This window comes from Muntiacus reevesi, chromosome 10, assembly GCF_963930625.1.
Source record: "Muntiacus reevesi chromosome 10, mMunRee1.1, whole genome shotgun sequence".
Lineage (NCBI taxonomy): Eukaryota > Metazoa > Chordata > Mammalia > Artiodactyla > Cervidae > Muntiacus > Muntiacus reevesi.
Genome location: NC_089258.1, coordinates 4297 through 28059, shown reverse-complemented (window position 1 = coordinate 28059; position 23763 = coordinate 4297). Strand labels below are relative to the sequence as shown.

At 40.4% G+C, this 23763-nt stretch overlaps 1 pseudogene; it reads right to left on the bottom strand.

Annotated features, from left to right (window-relative positions):
- Positions 1-591: 591 nt before the first annotated feature.
- LOC136143956 (U4 spliceosomal RNA) lies at positions 592-748 on the bottom strand (annotated as a pseudogene).
- Between the last annotated feature and the right edge of the window lie 23015 nt (positions 749-23763).

Genomic DNA, 23763 nt, shown 5'->3' with positions numbered 1-23763 from the left:
CCTCCAGGAGATCTTCCCAACCCAGGGATTGAACCCAGGTCTCCTGCGTTGTAGGTGGATTCTTTACCATCTGAGCCACCTGGGAAGCCCAAGAATACTGGAGTGGGTAGCCCATCCCTTCTCCAGGCAAACTTCTCGACCCAGGGGTTTTCTGCATTGCAGGTGGATTCTTCACCAGCTGATCTACCAGGGAAGCCTCACATATGCCATAGACAATTTCAAAAGGCAAATGACAAATTGAGAAAAATTACTTCTCAAATCATATCACAGACAGAAGGTTAATCTCCCTAACAGATAAAGGAACCTCTAAAATTAATAAGAAAAAAGATAATAACTTGAAATGAGACAATTAAAAAAAAAAGAAATAACAAATAGCTCCTATTAGTCCGTGTAGGAACTAAATTGCTAAACACACATACACAACTGGAGACTGTGCTGAGGCAGCATTTTCACCTCTCAAGTTGGCAAAACCTTCAAGATTTGATAACACCCTCTGTTGGCAAACACACAGTAGAGATATGGGTCCTTTCAAAGAAATGAGAAAGCTTTTAATGTATTGATATGGAAGTTTCTCTAAGGAAAAAAGCAAAATACAGAACAATAGATGTAGTCACCAAAATGATGATACACTACATCTATGGTTAAAAGGGGGGAGGGCAGAGAATGTATTTTGAGAAAAGTTTTCAATTAGCAATAATCACACCTCAGATAAAACTCTTTGGCTATGATACTGTCACTATGCAAAGCTTTATTTTGAAATGTATAAATATTTTTGCGTGTGTATGTACCCACGAGCTCTGAGAGCTCACACACACACACACACACACACACACACACACACCAAACCTAGTAACAGGATGTGGTTGGAATTTGGGGATGGGGAAGGAAGATCTTTCACTGTCATACCTTTTTATGTGTTTCCTTTTTTTAAAAATATTTTTTGAGGTACTTGAATGTATTGCTTAGCCAAAAACTAGTGATAACTAAAAAAATAACATCAAAGAACCAAGAAAAAAAATGAAGTTCACATATTTTAAGGAAGACTCGGGAATTTGAGGTTTTCCATGTGCTGAAGTTTTAATGAGATTAATTATGTGATGAACATTTGTAGAGCCTGTATACTTTACAAAGTATTTGTTTCTTTGTTTTCTCTACATTGTACCATTGCTCCTTCAATTTTTAAAGCTAACAACAAAGTTTGTTTTGTTATCGACATTTAATAATAACTGAGAAATTTCCTGGTGGCACAGGGGATAAGGATCCTCCTGTTAATGCAGGGGACACAGATTTGATCCCTGGTCAAAGAAGATCTCACATGCCACAGAGGAGCTAAGCCCGTGTGGGCCACAGCTGCTGAACCCACATGTCTAGAACCTGTTCTCCACAACAAGAAAAGCCATCCCAGTGAGAAACCTGCTTACCACAACTAGAGAAAAGCCCCACAAGTAGCAACAAAGACCCAGTACAGCGGGGAGAAAATTAAAAAAGCATCTGAGAAAAGTGAGCCTCTGCTATACACAAATCCCCAGATATCATGTGCATTAACACAAAGCTGGAACATAACCTGAGTTTCCTCTCTCCAGACTGACTTCTTTGTACCACGCTATGCTGCCTTGACAGTTGACCTTGACTGTTGGCTTGGGTGACTACATTCTACATGTCCCCATTATCCTGCGGAATGTACAATGTTGCTGAGTCACTTTAGTTGTGTTCGACTCTTTGTGACCCTGTGTGATAGCTTGTCAGGTTCCTCATCCATGGGATTCTCCAGGCAAGAATATTGGAATGCGTTGCCATTTCCTCCTCCAGGGCATCTTACTGACCCAGGGGTCAAACCCGAGTCTCTTATGTCTCCTGCTTTGGCAGGCGGGCTCTTTACCACTAGTGCCTCCCGGGATGTACAGTCATGCTTATTCTCTGGAATAATGATACCGATGGATACTTGTGCTGAACCTGTCCTGAATCAAGGTTCCTAGAATCTCCTTCCTGGGTGGGAACATGTATCTTGGATATAATCATACTATGACATGATAAACAACTGATTTCAAGAACCAGATTGCTAGCAAAGAGTAGTTGTGTGACTTAACTGACTGCGGCACATTTGGACAGCATTGTAATTCCTTTCAAGAAGGAAAGTTGTGAAACTTGAAAGATGAATGAGGTCGAATGGATAGGGGAGGGGAATAGAAAAAGAAGTAGGAAACTCACTGCAGAGAGAATCTAAAAGACTTCCAAGGTGTTAGTTTTGGTAGGAATGTGTAAACAATACAACTACCCTATTGTACAGAAAATAATAAGGAATTTTCATAAGCCTATATAGTAGGCACTGGTTTAAGTGCTTCACATCACAGGCATACATACCTCAGAGATATTGTGAGTTCAGGTCAAGACCACTACAATAAAACAAATATTTTATTGTTTTCACAATAAAGCAAGTCACATGCATTTTTTTGTTTCTTGGTGCAGATAAAATTATGTGCACATTTCACTGTAGTCTATTTAGTGTATAATAGCATCATGTCTTTAAAAACAATATACCTACCTTACTTCAAAATATTTTATTGCTAAAAAACGTTAATCATCACTGAGCCTTCAGCAAGTCATAATCTTTTTACAACAGTAACATCAAAGATCACAGACAACCACAACAAATAATGGAAAAGTTTGAAATATTGCAAGAATTACCAAATTTTTGAGACACAAATTATTAAGTGTTATTGGAAAAAGGCTTTTGATAGACTTTCTTGATGCAGAATTGCCACAAATCTTCAACTTGTAAAAAACTTAATATCTGCAGAGTGCAATAAAGTAAAGCTCAATAAATCAAGGTGAGTCTACAATAAACCACTAAATTCCCATGCCAACCTTACGAAGTAGACACTGTGGTGCACCTCTTTTTTTTTGTTTTTAACATGTGGATAACTGAAGCTTGGAGAGTTTAAGCAACTTATATAAGGTCATACAGCTAGTAAGTGGTAGAGATGACTATTAGAATACAGATAGACTAGTTCTGAGCCCATGTTCTTAACCATTAAGGTCTAAAGTAAAGTGATTTGTCCAATTCAACTACTGAGTGAAGTAAACTTGGGCTAGAGCCCAGGTTTTCTGCACTGAAGTCCAGAGAACATCCAGTGTGACCCACAATAGACATTGTATGCAAAGGACAACTGTGATCGAGTTAAAAAGATGTAAAAGAAAGGAAGGAAGGGAGAAAGGAAAAAAGAAAGGAAGAAACAGAAAGAAGGGAGGAAGGAAGAAAGGAAGTTGAGCCACCTTCCTCATCCTCAAAGTCTATGGTCCAGGTACCCACTGACTTCCCTCTGTCTGTCTGCAGACCAAAAGCTCTGATAGTCTCTGTAGGATGCTATATAGAGGACTCAGAAGTGTGATGCAATTTTGTCAAAGTTTCACCAGGTAGCTGTGCTATCATCAGTCAGTTCAGTCACTCAGTCGTGTCCAACTCTGTGACCCCATGGACTGCAGTATGCTAGGCCTCCCTGTCCATCACCAACTTCTGGAGTTTACTCAAACTCATGTCCATTGCATAAGTGATACCATCCAACCATCTCATCCTGTCATCCCCTTCTCCTCCTGCCTTCAATCTTTCCCAGCATCAAGGTCTTTTCAAATGAGTCAGCTCCTCACATCAGGTGGCCAAAGTATTGGCGCTTAAGTTTCAGCATCAGTCCTTCCAATGAATATTCAGGACTGATTTCCTTTAGAATGAACTGGTTGGATCTCCTTGCAGTCCAAGGGACTCTCAAGAGTCTTCTCCAACACCACAGTTCAAAAGCATCAATTCTTTGACACTCAAGCTTTCTTTATAGTCCAACTCTCACATCCATACATGACTACTGGAAAAACCATAGCTTTGACTAGATGAACCTTTGTTGGCAAAGTAATGTCTTTGCTTTTTAATATGCTTTCTAGGTTGGTCATAGCTTTCCTTCCAAGGAGCTGGTATCTTTTAATTTCATGGTTGCAATCACTATCTGCAGTGATTTTGGAGCCCCCCCCAAATAAAGTCTGTCACTGTTTCCATTGTTTCCCCATCTATTTGCCATGAAGTGATGGGACCGGATGCCATGATCTTAGTTTTCTGAATGTTGAGCTTTAAGCCAACTTTTTCACTCTCCTCTTTCACTTGCATCAAGAGGCTCTTTAGTTCTTCACTTTCCACCATAAGGGTGGTGTCATTTGCATATCTGAGGTTATTGATATTTCTCCTGGCAATCTTGATTTCAGCTTGTACTTCATCCAGCCCAGCAGTACTCTAGATATAAGTTAAATAGCAGGGTGACAATATACAGCCTTGAAGTACTCCTTTTCCTATTTGGAACCAGTCTATTGTTCCCATGTCCAGTTCTGACTGTGGTTTCCTGACCTGCATATAGATTTCTCAAGAAGCAGGTCAGGTGGTCTGGTATTCCCATCTCTTTAACAACTTTCCAGAGTTTGTTGTGGTATACATCTTTTCCCTGACTTTGGTCTTCTTTCTCATCAATTAAAGGGAAATTGCCCTGGTTTCTGAGATTTTTTTTAAAGAATAATAACTATTTGCAAACACAATTTATTGACCTCTTTAAATATATTATCTCATTTGATTATTATGATTCCCATTTTAACAATGAGAAAATTGAGTCTCAGGTAGGTTAAGTAACATGTTCAAAATCATATAGCCAGTAAGTAGATGGTCTGGGATTTGGACTGAAGACTGTCTGATTCTTTCTTAGTCTATAACAAAGCTGCACAGCTTATAAGCAGATTGTGTGACATGTAAATAACAGAGATTTATCAAGGCACCAACAGACTTGGTGTCTGCTAAGAACCCGCTTTGTGGTTCATTGGTGGCCATCATTTCAATATTCTCATGTGGCAGAAGAGGGCAAGGAAGATCTCTGGTCTCTCTCTTTTTAAAATTTTATTTATTTATGGCTGAGCTGGGTCTTCATTGCTACGAGTGGACTTTCTCTACTTGTCTCAAGTGGGGGCTACTCTCTAGCTGTAGAGTACAGGTGTACCACTTTTCATTGTCGTAGCTTCTCTTGTGAAGCTCAGGTTCTAGGGCATGCAGGCTTCAATAGTAGTAACACATGGGCTTTGTTACCCTGAAGCATTTGGAATCTTTCTAGACCAGGGATCGAACCTGTGTTCCCTGCATTGGCAGGTGGATTCCCAACCACTGGACTCCAGGGAAGTCTTGGGATCTCTTTTATAAGGGTGTTAATTCCATTCCTGAGGGCTCCACTCTTGTGATCTAGTCATCCCCTAAAATCCCAATTCCAAACACCATCACATTAGACATTAGCATTTAATCTATGAATTTTAGGAGGACAGACATACTCAGTCTATCTCAGATTCTAAAGCCTAGTCTTTAACATAACAATGGATTGCTTCCCTAAACTATATTCTGGGTTTTACTGATACTCTCATATAGTGGGAACATGCACATCCTAACATTGCTGTATTCACCAGTTTGAGAAAATAAGCTGCGAGTATGGAATGGCACCCCACTCCAGCACTCTTGCCTGGAAAATCCCGTGGACGGAGGAGCCTGGTAGGCTGCAGTCCATGGGGTCTCTAAGAGTCAGACACGACTAAGCGACTTCCCTTTCACTTTTCACTTTCATGCCTTGGAGAAGGAAATGGCAATCCACTCCAGTGTTCTTGCCTGGAGAAGCCCAGGGACGGGGGAGCCTGGTGGGCTGCTGTCTATGGGGTCGCACAGAGTCGGACACGACTGAAGTGACTAAGCAGCAGCAGCAGCAGCATGTGAAGTCAGGTGGCCCTTAGGAAGCATCACTATGAACAAAGCTAGTGGAGGTGATGGAATTCCAGGTGAGCTATTTCAAATCCTGAAAGATGATGCTGTGAAAGTGCTGCACTCAATATGCCAGCAAATATGGAAAACTCAGCAGTGGCCACAGGACTGGAAAAGGTAAGTTTTCATTCCAATCCCAAAGAAAGGCAATGCCAAAGAATGCTAAAACTACTGCACAATTAATTGCACTCATCTCACACGCTATTAAAGTAATGCGTAAAATTCTCCAAGCCAGGCTTCAGCAATACGTGAACCATGAACTTCCAGATGTTCAAGGTGGTTTTAGAAAAGGCAGAGGAACCAGAGATCAAATTGCCAACATCCACTGAATCATCAAAAAAGCAAGAGAGTTCCAGAAAAACATCTATTTTTGTTTTATTGACTCTGCCAAAGCCTTTGACTGTGTGGATCAAAATAAACTGTGGAAAATTCTGAAAGAGATGGGCATACCAGACCACCTGACCTGCCTCTTGAGAAACCTGTATGCAGGTCAGGAAACAACAGTTAGAAATGGATATGGAACAACAGACTGGTTCCAAATAGGAAAAGGAGTACTTCAAGGCTGTATATTGTCACCCTGCTGATTTAACTTATATGCAGAATACATCATGAGAAATGCTGGACTGGAGGAAGCACAAGCTGGAATCAAGATTGCCAGGAGAAATATCAACAACCTCAGATATGCAGATGACACCACCTTTATGGCAGAAAGTGAAGAAGAACTAAAGTGCCTCTTGATGCAAGTGAAAGAGGAGAGTGAAAAAGTTGGCTTAAAGCTCAACATTCAGAAAAATAAGATCATGGCATCCAGTCCCATCAGTTCATGGCAGATAGATGGGGAAATAGTGGAAACAGTGGCTGACTTTATTTTTCTGGGCTCCAAAATCACTGCAGATGGTGACGGCAGCCATGAAATTAAAAGACGTTCACTCCTTGGAAGGAAAGCTATGACCAACCTAGACAGCATATTAAAAAGCAGAGACATTACTTTGCCAACAAAGGTCCATCTAGTCAAGGCTATAGTGTTTCCAGTAGTCATGTATGGATGTGAGAGTTGAACTATGAAGAAAGTTGAGCACTGAAGAATTGATGCTTTTGAACTGTGGTGTTGGAGAAGACTCTTGAGAGTCCCTTGGACTGCAAGGCGATCCAACCAGTCCATTCTACAGGAGATCAGTCCTGGGTGTTCATTGGAAGGACTGAGGTTGAAGCTGAAACTCCAGTACTTTAGCCATCTGATGTGAGGCACTGACTCATTGGAAAAGACCCTGATGCTTGGAGGGATTGGGGGCAGGAGGAGAAGGGGATGACAGAGGATGAAATGGTTGGATGACATCACTGACTTGATGGACATGGGTTTGGGTGGACTCTGGGAGTTGGTGATGGACACGGAGGCCTGGCGTGCTGTGGTTCATGGGGTCACAAAGAGTTGGACATGATTGAGCAACTGAACTGAACATACTTCCAGATGGTGAAGAGATGTCCTCTTTTCTAGTCACTCTCCTGATTCCATCAGGTCAGAAAATTTCTTTAACCACCTTACAGTAAGGTAATTGTGTCCTTACATAAGAACTGAGCCAGAAGCAAGTCATTAAAGAATCATTTGGACCAGGTTCTAGGTCAAGAGATAATAACTCCGAATGAGAACATAACCGTCAAGGTGAAATAGGTGTCTTGCTGGCAGAGCTCTATACATGCTTTGTAGTTCTATGGCAATAGCAGATTTCTTTAGTTACTGAGTTAAGACAATAGTTTTTAAAAAATATTTATTTGGCTGTACTGTGTGTTAGTTGTGGCATTCTAACTCCTAGTTGCGGCATGTGGGACCTAATTACTGGGTCCCCTGTGTTGGGAACTCAGATTCTTAGCCACTGGACCACCAGGGAAGTCCCAAAACAATGTGTTTTATAAGAAAAACCCAAAGCATGAGTGATAAGTCAATGGACTTCATTTTTTTTGCTTTTACAATAACCAACGCATGTTTCTTAAATGTGTGATAAACACTCTGTTCTATAGTGTGATGCTACCTGTTTTCACTCCCTTGTGAGACTCTTACCACTCATTCTTATTACTACCATAAACTTATCATATGTCTCAATTCATTCATCAGTAAATGTGGTGAATAACTGACCATACATTTTTAAAATTTTCTTTCCTGGACAATAACCAATGGGGATAAATTAAAATTTTAATGAAATGTTTTGTAGCATTAAAAGGAACCAGAGCAAAAGTCAGGTGGACAGATAGCAAAGTGCTGACACAAACATTGGGTGGAGTCAATTCAATTAAGGGTGGATGGGAGGTGACAGGAGGTTCAAGAGGAGCAGATATATGTATACTTACGGATGATTCACATTGTTGTATGGCAGAAATCAACACAGCATTGTAAAACAATTATCCTGCAGTTAAAATTTTTTAAATAATGCAGGAAAACACCGAAGGGCACAAGCCATCCTGTTATGAGTGAGAATTTGTTTCTTTGAATAACTTTTTCCCTTTCATGCATTCAGTATTTCTATTTAATATATATATTTTATTGGAGTATAGTTGACTTACAATGTTTCAGGTGCACAACAAGGTGATTCAGTTATAGATATACACATATATTATTTTTCAGATTATTTTCCAGTATAGGTTATTATGACTATTATTATTATTAGTAATAATCACTAGTTATTATTAGCTTAATAACTACTATTATTAAACTATTAGAGTCTATAGACTATAGTTCCCTGTGATATTCAGTAAACCTTTGTTACTTGTTGCATATCTATATTTTTTAAATTAGAATAGCATTCTTTTCATGCCAAGTCAAACAAATGGAATCAAAATGTCATAAATTTTTTAGCTAGGCAAAAATTCATAAGTTTTCTAAAATATGTATATTATACATACTATGGACAGAATAGCTAGGTGGGTTACAGTCCATGGGGTCACAGATACGACCTGAGTGACTAACGCACACACCTGTATACAAAAGGTTTTCTACTATCCTTGATAAAGGCTTGAGAAAGAACATCAGAAAAAAGGAAGGGGTGGAGAAATCGGAAAACAAACTAAATGAAATGGGGACACTGAATATGAAACAGAAAAAAATGAAACAAACTAAAATAAAAGTAAATAGTCATCCAGTTGTTTTTAAATGTGGCTGCTCATGAGAAACACATCTGGAGCTTTGAAGAAAAAAAAGCAATACCTGGCCATTTGTAGTTTTCAAAAAATTCCAAGATGATTCTGATATGCATTTGGATTTTAAAAAGTAATTACAGGGTTTCCTACTAAATGATAGTTTTGGTGATATAGAATTCTATTACTTTCTGCTGGCCAATACAATGCAATAAAATACAACAGTATTAAGTGAGTAGTAGTTACATACTCACTATAGTAAAAGGTGTTTATAAGTTTTCACAATCAATAGCCAGACAAAAAATAAAAGGTAATTACAACTGCAAGTCATAATGGAAGCATGATTAACCTAACAATATAAAATAATTACATACAATTTGGGAGGTCAAGCAGAGTGATGTGGTAAATGAAAGTGCATACATGTGCAGATTTTCATTCTCCTGGCCAGTTTTTTGGTTGGTATATTTAAGTCTTTTGGTTGGTATATTTAAGGTATATGTTCATTGGAAGGACTGATGTTGAAGCTGAAACTTCAGTACTTTGGCCACCTGATGAGAAGAGTTGGCTCATTTGAAAAGACCCGGATGCTGGGAAAGATTGAGGGCAGGAGGAGAAGGTGATGACAGAGGATGAGATGGTTGGATGGTATCACCGACTCAATGGGCATGAGTTTGGGTAAACTCTGGGAGCTGGTGATGGACAGGGAGGCCTGGTGTGCTGCTGTTCATGGGGTCATAAAGAGTTGGACATGACTGAGCAACTGAACTGAACTGAATGATCCTATTACCATTTTCTTAATTGTTTGGGTTTATTTTGTGTAGGTCTTTTCCTTCTCTTGTGTTTCCTGCCTAGAGAAGTTCCTTTAGCATTTGTTGTAAAGATGGTTTGGTGCATCCAGTATTTTTTGAGTGGCTACCAACTTTCTAGATTTCATTTTTGGCTTAGGATACAAAACATTGAAAAAAAATCCCTGATTTCCAGATAAGGAAAGATAGAACCTGGTAATCCAGTGGTGGTTAAGATTTTGCACTCCCAATGGAGGGGGCCAGGGTTCTATCCCTGGTCAGGGAACTAGATCCCACTTGCTGAAAAAGAACCCACATGCCTCAATGAGGATCTTGTGTGCCACAACTAAGACCCAGCACAGACAAATAAATAAATGAATAAGTAAGAACATACACAAAATAGCAAGTAAACTAAATTGTGTATTAGAGAATGATGTGTTTTGGAGAAAAAATGAAGTAGGGGATGGTGTTAGGGAGTGATAGGATGTGGGCAGTTTCAAATAGTGTGTCTTTGGAGAAAACTTCACTGGAAAGTTGACATTTGGAGCAAACCTAAAAGAGATGAGGGAGAAAGGCAAACTGATCCAGGAGGTGAGCCTTCCAAGCGGAAGGAAGAGTAATCTGTAGAGCCCTGGAGAGATGTGAGGAGCAGGCACTAAAGGAATGGTGAAGGGGTCAGAGTGGCTAGATCAGAGAGAAATATGTGATGGTGTGAGGAGGTGAGATCAGAGAGGTGGAAGGAAACATGTACTGTGGGACTTTGTAGGTCATTAAAAGTTCTTGGCATCCTGCTTAACCATGACCAGAGCATCATTTGTAACCTCATCATTTGCTGGGAGCCAACACACGAGACCCTACCCATGACAAGGTCATGAGGGAGAAAACCTGACAGGCAAGGCGGATCAGGTTTTCAGGGATTTCGAAAAGGCCAACTCACGAGATCCCACCCATGACAAGGTCACGAGGAGAAAGCCTGACAGGCAAGGCAGATCAGGTTTTCAGGGATTTCGAAAAGCTGCCCCTGGTGCTCATCTTAAAGATGATATCTGTCTTTCTGATGCCTGCCTCAATAGACTAGTCCCTAATTTCTGTGACACAGGCAGAAGGCCTTCCCTGATCTCTTCCCAAATAAGAATCAATTTAGAACGTTAATCAATAAGTTTCCCAGGTGGTGGTATTTTATGAGATTATCCAGAGTGAGAGGAGTGCTTTAATTTAAACTCCTTTGCTGGTAGTTTGTAAACCATATGCATTTATGCCCTTGGTACTAATACGCATGATTGCTTATAATATCTTAATCATAAAATAGCTTAAAGAACCTGATTATATAAAAGCCCTAAGAGACATAGAGCATTTATGAGGGGTGAAGGAGTCCTATGAGAAAACATAAGAAAAATTATTCTAAAGGTGGTTATTGGGTTGACGCTTGCTTGCTGTGTTTTGCTTGCTGTGTTTTTGCTTTTAATGTGCTAAGGTTGTGTTATAGAAACCATTGTTAATATAGTTAAAGATCTAGAGGAATAAGAACTTAGCACTAGTGTGGTAACAATGAGATGGTTGTTAATTGTCAGCCAGGAGTGCTAGGCAGAAGCTGCCTCACCGAAGCTGTAGAGTCTGTGTGGGGTAAACTTTTTAGATAGATGCAACTGACAACTTCTGCAGAAGGATTAATTTTTGTGTTAACAAGGTTATACTTCTACTCTGTACTGTAGCCCTATGAGACTGTTACCTTTCAGTTAAGGTCACCAGAGGAACAGAAAATGGGTTTACATTCACCTGACCTGCATAAAATGTTAATAGGCCCCAAGGCCAGAAGATAATGTACAAGACCCTCATAAACAAGAAGTATGCAGAAAACACCCTGGTTTTGTGAAGGACAAGCTGACGTAATGTTAAACTATCTTCCCCTTAGAAATGTACTAATTTAGGGTATAAAAGCTATGGTAAAAAATAAAGCATTGCCAGACTCTGCCAGACTCTGCCAGATCCTGCAAACACCCCCGTCTGGTCATTCTCTCTCTCTCTCTCCCTCACAGACTTGGCCCTATCAAGGCTGGTCTCACGTGTCTTCTCTCTATCTCTCACCGATGCCGTTCATCCTGAGGGTACCCCCTGGATCCTGCCAAGACTGGACCCCGGCAACCATTGGTAAAGCATTACTTGCTTGTTTATCCTTGATCAAATTTGAGTTGATCTTGCAAGACCGAGAAATGCAGCAGGTATTATTGAACCGCTTTGAGAGATGAAGAGTCAGACTCAGAAAATACTGAATGAATTGCCACCTACTCAGAGAGTGATTTGATCTTATGTCTCCTCATTTCTGGGGCTTTCCGATTGGCTCAATGGGTAAAGAATCTACCTGCAATGCAGGAGATGCAGGAGACGCAGGTTTGATCCCTGGGTTAAGAAGATCCCTGGAAGAGGGCATGACAACCCACACCAGTATTCTTGCCTGGAGAATCCCATGGACAGAGGAGCCTGGTGGGCTACAGTCCATAGGATCGCAGAGTCTGAAGCAACTAAGTATGCAGACACTCCTCATTTCTAGACCATTTTTCTTTCTTTTAGTACCTTATCTTGATTCTATCCCAAAATATCTGTGCTTGTAAAATAGAGAGCAGACAACCATGCAGAACCTCCATTCTTAGCTTTGATATATAGTCTCCCTATTTTGTTCCCTGGTCCATTTCACTATCTACAGATGCAAAGGACTGCAGGTTACATGCAGCCTAACCACATGGGACACAATTTATACTGACTGCTGTGTGAATGGTGCCCCCCGGAGTTAAGCCACACACTGACCCTGCTGTTATCTAGCAGCTTTTCTCCTCTTGACTTCGTCTCTTCTTTCTAGGCCTGCACTTGCTCTCTGAACTCAATGGCAGAGTTCCATATACTTAATTTTAATGCTTGGCATCCCCTAGTTTATGGTTTGTACTGATACTTTGGCAAATAATTTGCCTAAACCCAGGCCAACCTTGAGAGTTCATATGGCATTTTTCTCCTAGTAGGCCTGTCAGCTCTTCCTGCCTTCCTGTCTCAGCCATGCTGAATGAGAAATGAGGCAGCACCCTTCCACATCCATCTATGCAGCCTTGAGAAAATCAGTTCATCCCCTGAGTTGCTATTTATCTTTGATACTTGTGTTTATTTCAAATTTCCCAAAGCTCTAGACTATATATATATATATATATATATATATATATATATACGTATACACACACACACACACACACACACACACACACACACATATTTAAACTTTCTGTATACTGTCTTTGCAGGGTCTTTGACAGTCTTTTTTGCTGATCAGTAAGCCTGAGCCACTTTGATGAATGGGAGTCTTCAGAAATGGATGTTCATTAAACAAACAGATCTGCTAAGCTAATGCACTTTGTTATGGGCTGAGCAAGTTTCCTCTTATGTAATCTTTTCTCATGAGAGTGGGCTGTGCTTGGGAAGAAAGCAGCTGCTCTCTCAAGGGTCTTTGTGTCCCTAGTCACTGCTGCAATTTATAGTGGGGTGACCACAGCCTTGTAATTTCCCACGCTCCTTCTCCTGACTCCTGGGTTTGCGAGTGAATGTTAGACTTCTTGAAGCTGCAGAACTGAGACTTCCAGCAGCAGATTGCCTCTGTGTTCCTAGCCACTGTGAGAGCTGGTTTCTGGCATTGTGTTCTGTTTCTCTGCTGAGGATGCCCTGTTCTCTTTCAATGTAACCTCTTTTTCTTTCTCTAACCCTTCAGTCCTGAATCCCTTTCATTCACATTGTTCTCTTAACAGAGAACAACGAGCAGCTTCCTTTGGAGGAAAAAGAGGCATCCTTTGTTTATCTTTTAACATATGAATAGAAATATAAGATAATCATATACTATACCAATATAACACAGTACAAATACAAGTCAGGAGCAGACACTCCCTCAGTGGGGCAGGCCAGATTTTCTTTTTCTCTCCATACCTGCTTTCTATTTTCTTGTTTCTTCCTGGCAACTTCTTTCTCCCATTTTCCCAAAGAGATGTGAGTCTATGCAGTCAGACATAGGGCAAACTCATCTCCATGTGGCTTGATACAACCCCAGGAGAAAGGGGCTATATCCAGGAGTTGGAATTGTTTGACTTTACTTTTTGTTAATTAATTAATTTACTTTTGGCTGCATCGGGCCCTTGTAGCTGCATGTGGGCTTTCTCTAGTTGTAGAGAGCAGGGTCTCCTTTCTGGTTGTGCTGCATGGACTTCTCCTTGCTGTGGCGCCTCTTTCTTGTGGCGCACAGACTATAGGTCTCAGGCTCAGTAGGCACCCGGGCTTAGTTGTCCTGAAGCATGTTGGATCTTCCTGGACTGGGGATCAAACCTGCACCTCATGCATTGGCAGGTGGATTCTTAACCACTGGACTAGCAGGGAAGTCCTGAGTTCACTTTTTAGTATTACTTCAAAGGTCCCTTTAGAGAATCTTCTGGAGCTGAGGCAATGATAGCGGCATCCCCTGCTGTTAAGGAAGGAGCAAGGAGGGCCTCGTCAGTGCCTTTGGTTCTCACTGTCCAGCTGCTCTCGCTGAGCACAGCTGCCTTCCGCTGGTTACACCCATAGATGCTCTGTCATGCTCCAGTGCTGCCCTCCCCAGGACCCTGAGAAGTCAAAGACCGTTTATAGGGAAACCCTCTATATTTGTTTCCTGAGGTTCCCATAGCCAATTACCACACACATGCTGGCTAAACTGACAGAAATATATTCTCTCAAAGTTCTGGAAGCCAGAAATCTGAAATCCTGCAGGGCTGAGCTTCTTCCAGGAGATCTAGTGGAGAATTTTCTCTGTTTCTTCCAGCTTCTGGTGACTGCAAGCTTTCCTGGCTTGTGGCCCCATCACTCCAATATCTGCCTTGATCTTCAAATATTCTTCTCTTCTGTGTGACTGTTCTCTGTGTGTTTCTTATAGGGACACTTGATACTGGATTTAAAATCCATCCAGGTAAGCCTGGATGAACTAATCTTGAGATCCTTAACTTAATTACATCTGCAAGGACCCTTTTCTCAATAAAGTCACATTATAGGTTTTCAGGAATGGACATGGACATGGCTTTTGGGGAAGAGTATTCTTTTACCTATTCATATACATATATGGCTGTGCTGGGCTTTCATTGTGGCATAGGGGCTTCTCGTTGCAGGGCAAGTACTTCTCTATTTGCTGTGCACAGGCTTAGTTGCCCATAGCATGTGGGATCTTAGTTCCCATTCCTAGTTCCCAGGGGTTGTACCCATGTTCCCTGCACTGTACCCATGTTCCCTGCACTAGAAGCAAATTCTTCTTCTTTTTTTTTTCCATTTATTTTTATTAGTTGGAGGCTAATTACTTTACAATATTGTAGTGGTTTTTGCCATACACTGACATGAATCAGTCATGAGTTTACATGTGTTTCCCATCCTGAACACCCCTCCCACCTCCCTCCCCATCCCATCCTTCTGGGTCATCCCAGTGCACCAGCCCTGAGCACCCTGTCTCATGCACCAAACCTGGACTGGCAATCTGTTTCATATATGATAATATACATGTTTCAATGCTATTCTCTCAGATCATCCCACCCTTGCCTTCTCCCACAGAGTCCAAAATACTGTTCTATACATCTGTGTCTCTTTTGCTGTCTCACATATAGGGTTATTATTACCATCTTTATAAATTCCATATATATGTGTTAGTATATTGTATTAGTGTTTATCTTTCTGGCTTACTTCACTCTGTATAATGGGCTCCAGTTTCATCCACCTCATTAGAACTGATTCAAATGTATTCTTTTTAATGGCTAAGTAACATTCCATTGTGTATATGTCCCACAACTTTCTTATCCATTCGTCTATTGATGGACATCTAGGTTGCTTCCATATCCTGGCTATTATAAACAGTGATGCGATGAACATTGGGGTACTTCTATCTCTTTCAATTCTGGTTTCTTCAGTGTGTATGCCCAGCAGTGGGATTGCTGGGTCATATGGCAGTTCAATTTCCAATTTTTTAAGGAATCTCCACACTGTTCTCTATAGTGACTGTACTAGTTTTCATTCCCACCAACAATGTAGGAAGGTTCCCTTTTTCTCACACCCTCTTCAGCATTTATTGTTTGTAGATTTTTGGATAGTAGCCATTCTGACTGGCGTGTCATGGTACCTCATTGTGCTTTTGATTTGCATTTCTCTGATAATGAGTGATGTTGAGCATCTTTTCATGTGTTTGTTAGTCATCTGTATGTCTTCTTTGGAGAAATGTCTGTTTAGTTCTTTGGCCCTTTTTTTTTTTTTTTTTTTTTTTTTAACTAGGTCATTTATTTGTCTGGAATTGAGTTTCAGGAGTTGTTTGCATATTTTTGAGATTAATTCTTTGTCAGTTGCTTTGTTTGCTATTATTTTCTCCCATTATGAAGGCTATATTTTCACTTTGATTATAGTTTCCTTCTTTCTGCAAAAACTTTTAAGCTTAATTAGGTCTCATTTGATTATTTTTGCTTTTCTTTCCATTACTTTGGGAGGTGGGTCATAGAGGATCCTGCTGTGATTTATGTCGGAGAGTGTTTTGCCTATGTTTTCCTCTAGGAGTTTTATAGTTTCTGGTCTTACATTTAGATCTTTAATCCATTTTGAGTTAATTTTTGTGTATGATGTTAGAAAGTGTTCTAGTTTCATTTTTTTACAAGTGGTTGACCAGTTTTCCCAGCACCACTTGTTAAAGAGATCCTCTTTTCTCTATTGTATATTCTTGCCTCCTTTGTCAAAGATAAGGTGTCCATAGGTGTGTAGATTTATCTCTGGACTTTTTATTTTGTTCCATTGATCTATATTTCTGTCTTTGTGCCAGTACCATACTGTCTTGATGACTGTAGCTTTGTAGTAGAGTCTGAAGTCAGGCAGATTGATTCCTCCTGTTCCGTTCTTCTTTCTCAAGATTGCTTTGGCTATTCTAGTTTTTTTGTATTTCCATACAAATTGTGAACTTATTTGTTCTGGTTTTGTGAAAAACACCGTTGGTAGCTTGATAGAGATTGCATTGAATCTATAGATTGCTTTGGGTCGTATACTCATTTTCACTCTATTTATTCTTCCAATCCATGAACATGGGATATTTCTCCATCTATTTGTGTCTTCCTTGATTTCTTTCATCTGTGTTTTATACCTTTCTATATATAGGTCTTTTGTTTCTTTAGGTAGATATATCCCTAAGCGTTTTATTCTTTTTGTTGTAAGGGTGAATGGAATTGTTTCATTAATTTCTCTTTCTGTTTTCTCATTGCTAGTGTATAGGAATGCAAGGGATTTCTGTGTGTTAATTTTATATCCTGCAACTTTACTCATTGATTAGCTCTAGTAATTTTCTGGTAGAGTCTTTGGGGTTTTCTATGTAGAGGATCATGTCATCTGCAAACAGTGGGAATTTTACTTCTTTTCCAATCTGGATTCCTTTATTTCTTTTTCTGCTCTGATTGCTGTGGCCAAAACTTCCAAAACTATGTTGAATAGTAGTGGTGAGAGTGGGCTTCCTTGCCTTGTTCCTGGCTTTAGGGGAAATGCTTTCAACTTTTCACCATTGAAGATAATGTTTGCTGTGGGTTTGTCATATATAGCTTTTATTATGTTGAGCTATGTTCCTTCTATTCCTGCTTTCTGGAGAGTTTTTATCATAAATGGATGTTGAATTTTGTCAAAGGCTTTTTCTACATCTACTGAGATTATCATACACTTTTTATCTTTCAATTTGTTAATGTGGTGTATTACATTGATTGATTTGTGGATATTAAAGAATCCCTGCATTCCTGGGATAAAGCCCACTTGGTCATGATGTATGATCTTTTTAATATGTTGTTGGATTCTGTTTGCTAGAATTTTGTTAAGGATTTTTGCATCTATGTTCATCAGTGATATTGACCTGTAGTTTTCTTTTTTTGTGGCATCTTTGTCTGGTTTTGGTACTAGGGAGATGGTGGCCTCATAGAATGAGTTTGGAAGTTTACCTCCTTCTGCAATTCTGGTGGCCTTTGAGTAAAGCAGATTGCTGTCCACAATGGGAGTGGGTCTCATCCAATCCACTAGAACAACATGCTGACCTCTCCTCCAGGGGGCATTCTGCCAGCAGGTGGCCCAAAGATTTCATCTGCAATACTGTCTCTTCCTGATTCACCAGCAGACTGGCTTTGCACTAAAACTGCAACTTTTTTTCTGAGTCTCCAGCCATCTGGCCTCCCCCAGAATTTGGACTTGTGAAACCTTCACAATGGCATGGGTCGATTCCTTAAAATGAAAAGAACTAAATAAAAAATAAAAAGAAAAAATAAATAGAACCAATGGGCTACATATATATATATATATATATATCAATAACCTCAGATATACAGATGACACCACCCTTATGGCAGAAAGTGAAGAATTAGAGACTCTTGCTGAAAGTGAAAGAGGAGAGTGAAAACGTTGGCTTAAAACTCAACATTCAGAAAACTAAGATCATGGCATCTGGTCCCATCACTTCATGACAAATAGATGAGGAAACGATGGAAACAGTGAGAAACCTTATTTTGGGGGCTCCAAAATCACTGCAGATGGTGACTGCAGCCATGAAATTAAAAGATGCTTACTTCTTGTCTATGACCAACCTAGACAGCATATTAAAAAGCAGAGACATTACTTTGCCAACAAAGGTCCGTCTAGTCAAAGCTATGGTTTTTCCAGTAGTCATGTATGGATGTGAGAATTGGACTATAAAGAAATCTTAACACTAAAGAATTGATGCTTTTGAGCCGTGGTGTTGGAGAAGACTGTTGAGAGTCCCTTGGATTGCAAGGAGATGAAATCAGTCCATCCTAAAGGAAATCAGTCCTGAATATTCATTGAAAGAACTGATGCTGAAGCTGAAACTCCAATACTCTGGCCACCTGATGCAAAGAAGTGACTCATTGGAAAAGACACTCATGCTGGGAAAGATTGAAGGCAGGAGGAGAAGGGGACGACAGAGGATAAGATGGTTGGATGGCATCACCAACTCGATGGACATGAGTTTGAGCAAACTCTGGGACAAGGTGATGGACAGGGAGGCCTGGCGTGCTTCAGTCCATGGGGTTTCAAACAGTCGGACATGACTGAGTGACTGAAATGAACTGATCTTGTTGATTGTATTTCTTTGACAAGCACTGACTAAATACACCTTGCTATGCCAAAGACCAAACCCAAAACCAGTGGTGATAACACTGCTTTCTTTTAACCTGATTAAAGTTGACATGCCTCTGCTTCCTATCGACTTAAAAGACTTAGTATTCCTAGAAGTCACATTGCAATGTGTGTTTTTTAAATCCCACAATCTCAAACAACAAACTCAACTCCTTTAAACACATATACACTTTGTTTTTATTCTTAGGTCATTGATACAAAGTTTCCTCATGCCTGTGGCTGGCATCACTATCATGTTTTATAAGCAGGGATAGGAGTGCCCACTTCAGCTTTCAGTGATTCTCAAAGCCTAGTCTCCAAACAGCAACATCAGCATTACCAGGCACTTGTAGGAAATGTGTATTCTCGGTGGTTTCCTGGTGGTCCAGTGGCTAAGACTCCACGCTCCCAGTGCAGGGGGCGTGGGTTCGACCCTAGTCAGGGAACTAGATTTTGCATGCCACAACTAAGAGTTTACTTGCTGCAACTAAGATAGATCTCACATATTGTAACTAAAGATTTGCATGCTACAAAGAAGACTGAAGATCCTGCATGCCACAGCTAAGACCTGGCATAGCCAAATAAATAAATAAATATTAGAAGAAAAGAAAAAAATGCGTATTCTTATGTTCAACCAAGACATATTGAATCAGAAACTCTGAATGAGTAGCCCAGTAATCTGTCTTTTAACAAGCTTCCAAGTTCTGATGCAAACTAAAGTTTGAAAATCACTGCTTTTACTATAGAATGCCAAAATGTTTCCCCAATTTCTGCAATTACGGAAGGTAAAGGTATTCTTCCCAATACTGATTTTGACTGGGAGGGCCCTGAATAGACTCTGTATAGATTGGCTATTGGAAAATTTTGTACAACCAGAAATGCAGAGACATATAGAAAACAGTCCCAATATGACTTTGGTTGCACCTCAGAAACTAGCAACAGTGATAAAAATAAGCAAATTTCTATCTCTGCTTAAACCTTATCCTCAACTTTAGATTCTGCTCCTCTTCCTTCCTGTTTCTGTGCCTTCCCTCATGCTTTCTACCCTGTCGCCTAAATTGCCAACCCTCTCTTTGATTCATTGTTAACTCGTTCAAGACCAGCTGAAGTCTCACCTTCCTCGTGATGTCTTTTCAGCTACAATGTTCTCTCCATTTACCAAATATCTGGTAGGATTGTTGCATTTTCTGATTTAATTACTTTAAGCTAGCGTGGGATTATGGTGATGCTCATTTTTTTCTCCTTCTTCCCAGACCCCTCAAAAGGTTACAAACCTTTGAAGGAAAGGGTACCCAACTTTTAGGTGTACAACTTTGGTCAGCTCAGGCTGCTAAAACAAACCCTGAAGTAGGTGACTTGTCAACAACAGAAATTTATTTCTTACAGTTCTAGAGGCTGAAAGTCTAAGATTATGGTGCTGGGACAGCTGGGTTCTGGTGAAGACTGTCTTCTGAGTTGCAGGTGGCTGACTTCAAGCTGTGTCCTCTCATGGTGGAAAGAGCTATCTTGGCCTTTTCTAAAAGAGCACTCATCTCATTATGAGGACTCCACCTTCATGACTTAATAACCCCCCAAAGTCCCCACTTCCTCATTCAATGACACTGGAGATTAGACTGCAACATGGGAGGACATAAACATTCAGCCCATAACAATACCCCAAATTACCTGGCACAATGCTAAACACACAGCAGATAAGCAACCAATGAAGGTTGAGCACCAGAGAATTGATGCTTTCAAATTGTGGTGCTGGAGAAGACTCTTGAGAGTTTCCTGGACTGCAAGGAGATCAAACCAGTCAATCCTAAAGGAAGTCAACTCTGAATATTCACTGGAAGGACTAATGCTGAAACTCCAATACTTTGGGCACCTGATGTGAAGAGCCAACTCACTGGAAAAGACCCTGATGCTGGGAAAGATTGAAGGCAGGAGGAGAAGGGGGTGACAGAGGATGAGATGGTTGGAAGGCATCACCAACTCAATGGACATGAGTTTGAGCAAACTCTGGGAGAGAGTGAACGCTAGGGACCACTCGTGTACTGCAATCCATGGAGTCGCAAAGAGTCAGACATAATTTAGTCACTGAACAACAACAACCTGTACTTGTTAAACTGATGAACAGATCACCATCAATCTTATTGGTCTCTGGCGATTGCTAATAGATTTGCCTGTCTTTATTTAGCTATCATGAATAAATCTCCATTTTGTACCTTGGAGGAAAAATATTCTAGGAAAGCAAATATATACAAATAAATATCAAAAATCACACTGGGCCTTTATAGAGCTGAAAACGGTGAGGTGTAGGATTATAGAGGTGGGAGTGACAAAAAACCATCCAGACTGTATCTTTAGCATCCAGAGCACTGTTGGGACTCAGTAAATATTTCTGATGGGCTATATAAGGTCCAGATTTCATTGTTTTTGTAGTAAGTATAACAGAACATGATATACTCAAGAAATATTTGTGAAATGAATGAATCAGCTCTCAGGTTAAACATTAGCCCTGAGATTCAAGTGTTCTCCCAGCCTCATGGCCAGAAGTATACCCTAATATGTGATACATGCTCTGGTTTCTAATGTCTATGCTCTGGGCACTGAATCTGTAGCAGGAATTTGCCTTTGCAGAGAGAAAGTCAGAAGCTTGTTCCTATGCAAGGAATTGGGATTCTGTTATATCATGTTTCCCTGAGAGAATAAACAATATTTTCTGCATCATCTGATGGTCCCCAGTTGTCTCCTTAGAAAACTCTGCATCCTTGGGGAGCTGAATACTCAGTTCCCACTGGCGGTCCTGAATTTGATATGGTGGAACCGGTAGATGGAGGTACTGATGCCTCTGCTAAAATGACTCACAAGTCTGCTAACACAGTTGCCTTCCTTTGAGCTGTGGGACGGCTGAGAAACCCCAGATTTGGTTAAATCACCTCTTTTTGAAGGGGAAGATGCCTTCTATTACCTAAGGGTCTGTTGCTCCAAGGGAAGGAGTTAAGTTACCATGACAGTAGACAACTTCTTTCTGATATACGAGAAAGGGTACTAGAAGGAGAACCAGGAGATGTTAGTTCTGAGCTTTGTCGTTATCTAACTGCACTGTTGTCGTTCAGTTGCTAAGTGCTGTCTGATTCTTTTTGACCCCGTGGACTACAGCACATCATGCTTCCCTGTCCTTCATTATCTGCCACAACTTGCTCAAACTCCTGTCTATTGAGCTGATGATGCCATCCAACCATCTCATCCTCTCTTGCCCCTTCTCCTCCTGCCTTCAATCTTTCCCAGCCTCAGGGTCTTTTCCAATGAGTCAGTTCTTCTCATCAGGAGGCCTAATAGTTGTAGTATCAGCTTCAGCTTTAGTCCTTCCAATGAATACTCAGGGTTGATTTCCTTTGGGCAGTTCACATTTATGGCCTTCAGTTTTCTCTGCAGAACAGTCATCTAGCTTATCTCTAGATCCCTCTAGCTTATGATCTCTATTATTTCTGATTTCACTGCTCATATGCCTATTTGTTTGTTTCTAGGCATCAAAGAATATGTTTTGCCTCAGTGTACTGTGTACTGTGTACTGTGTCCACCTGGATAATATTTTTCCTGCTTGCTCAAGATTCCGGCTAATTTCTCATCAGATCCTGCATCCTTCTGGGATCTCTGGCAAATTTTAAGATCAGGCTGGTTTGTCAGGTATGCAAACTAGTCTTCAATTTATTCTGTTTCAACTACTATATTTCAAAATCAACCCTAATTACCCAGGCTATAAAGGCAAAGCTCTAAACTATAAACAAATAAATTATCATAATTAGGGCCATTTCTTCCTGACTGGACTCACTAGAGCTCAGAGATGTTGAAACTACTAAAGCCCAAGTTACTCAGACCTTGAGGTCTCCAAGGTCACCTGGCCCAGAATGGTTGGTATTAATAGAAACTGGTGTAGAGTTACTATTGAGAAATGTGAGTGTGATAAAATTACTTCCAGCAGTATTTGTTGGCTGACCTGAATAATCTTGAAGCCTGTTTTGTGTTATGATGACAAGGTGGACAAAGTATATAGGAGTATGGAATCTGATGCATTCAGGGATTTTTTCGTAAGCTTCTGGATGAAGCTGATCTTAAGTGCTATAAAAGAATGTACACTGTCTTGAGGGCTTATGTAGTATCTTTGGTGACTTGAGGGTTATAGCATTAGGAATACAGGGTTCTCAGTCTAGGAATCCAAGCAAATGCTTCCTTAATGGGCATAATGACAGCAGGGGTGGCCATGCCAGTAGAGAGAAAGGAGGGAGGTCCTGGGGCAGCTGATGGTTTCAGGACAAGGGATGGTACATAGAGGTGTGATGCCAGGAGGATCTAAAAGGAAATACTTAGGTGTTCTTAGGTTAATATGGCTAAAGGTCTTATAGAAAAATCTTGGAAATTTTTAATGAAAATTTTGTTTTTTTTATTCTTTGCCTTAGACCATCTTTCAGGAAATCCAAGCTTCCCATTATTAATCATATCAGTGACTATCATCTATTGGGGACTGGTCATCATCTGAGACCTGTGAAGTCTACTATAGTGTTATTGTTTCTTTTTGTTGTTGTTTAGTTGCTCAGTCGTGTCCAACTCTTTCCAACCCTATGGACTGTAGCCCATCAGGCTTCTTTGTCCATGGGATTTCCCAGGCAAGAATACTGGAATTGGTTGTTATTTCCTTCTCCAGGGGATCTTCCTCACCCAGGGATTGAACGCATGTCTCCTTCATTGACTGGTGGATTCTTTACCACTGAACCACCTGGGAAGTCTATTATCTATCTATCTATCTATCTATCTATCTATCTATCTATCTATCTATCTATCTATATCTGTATGTATGTGTCCTGGGATGGG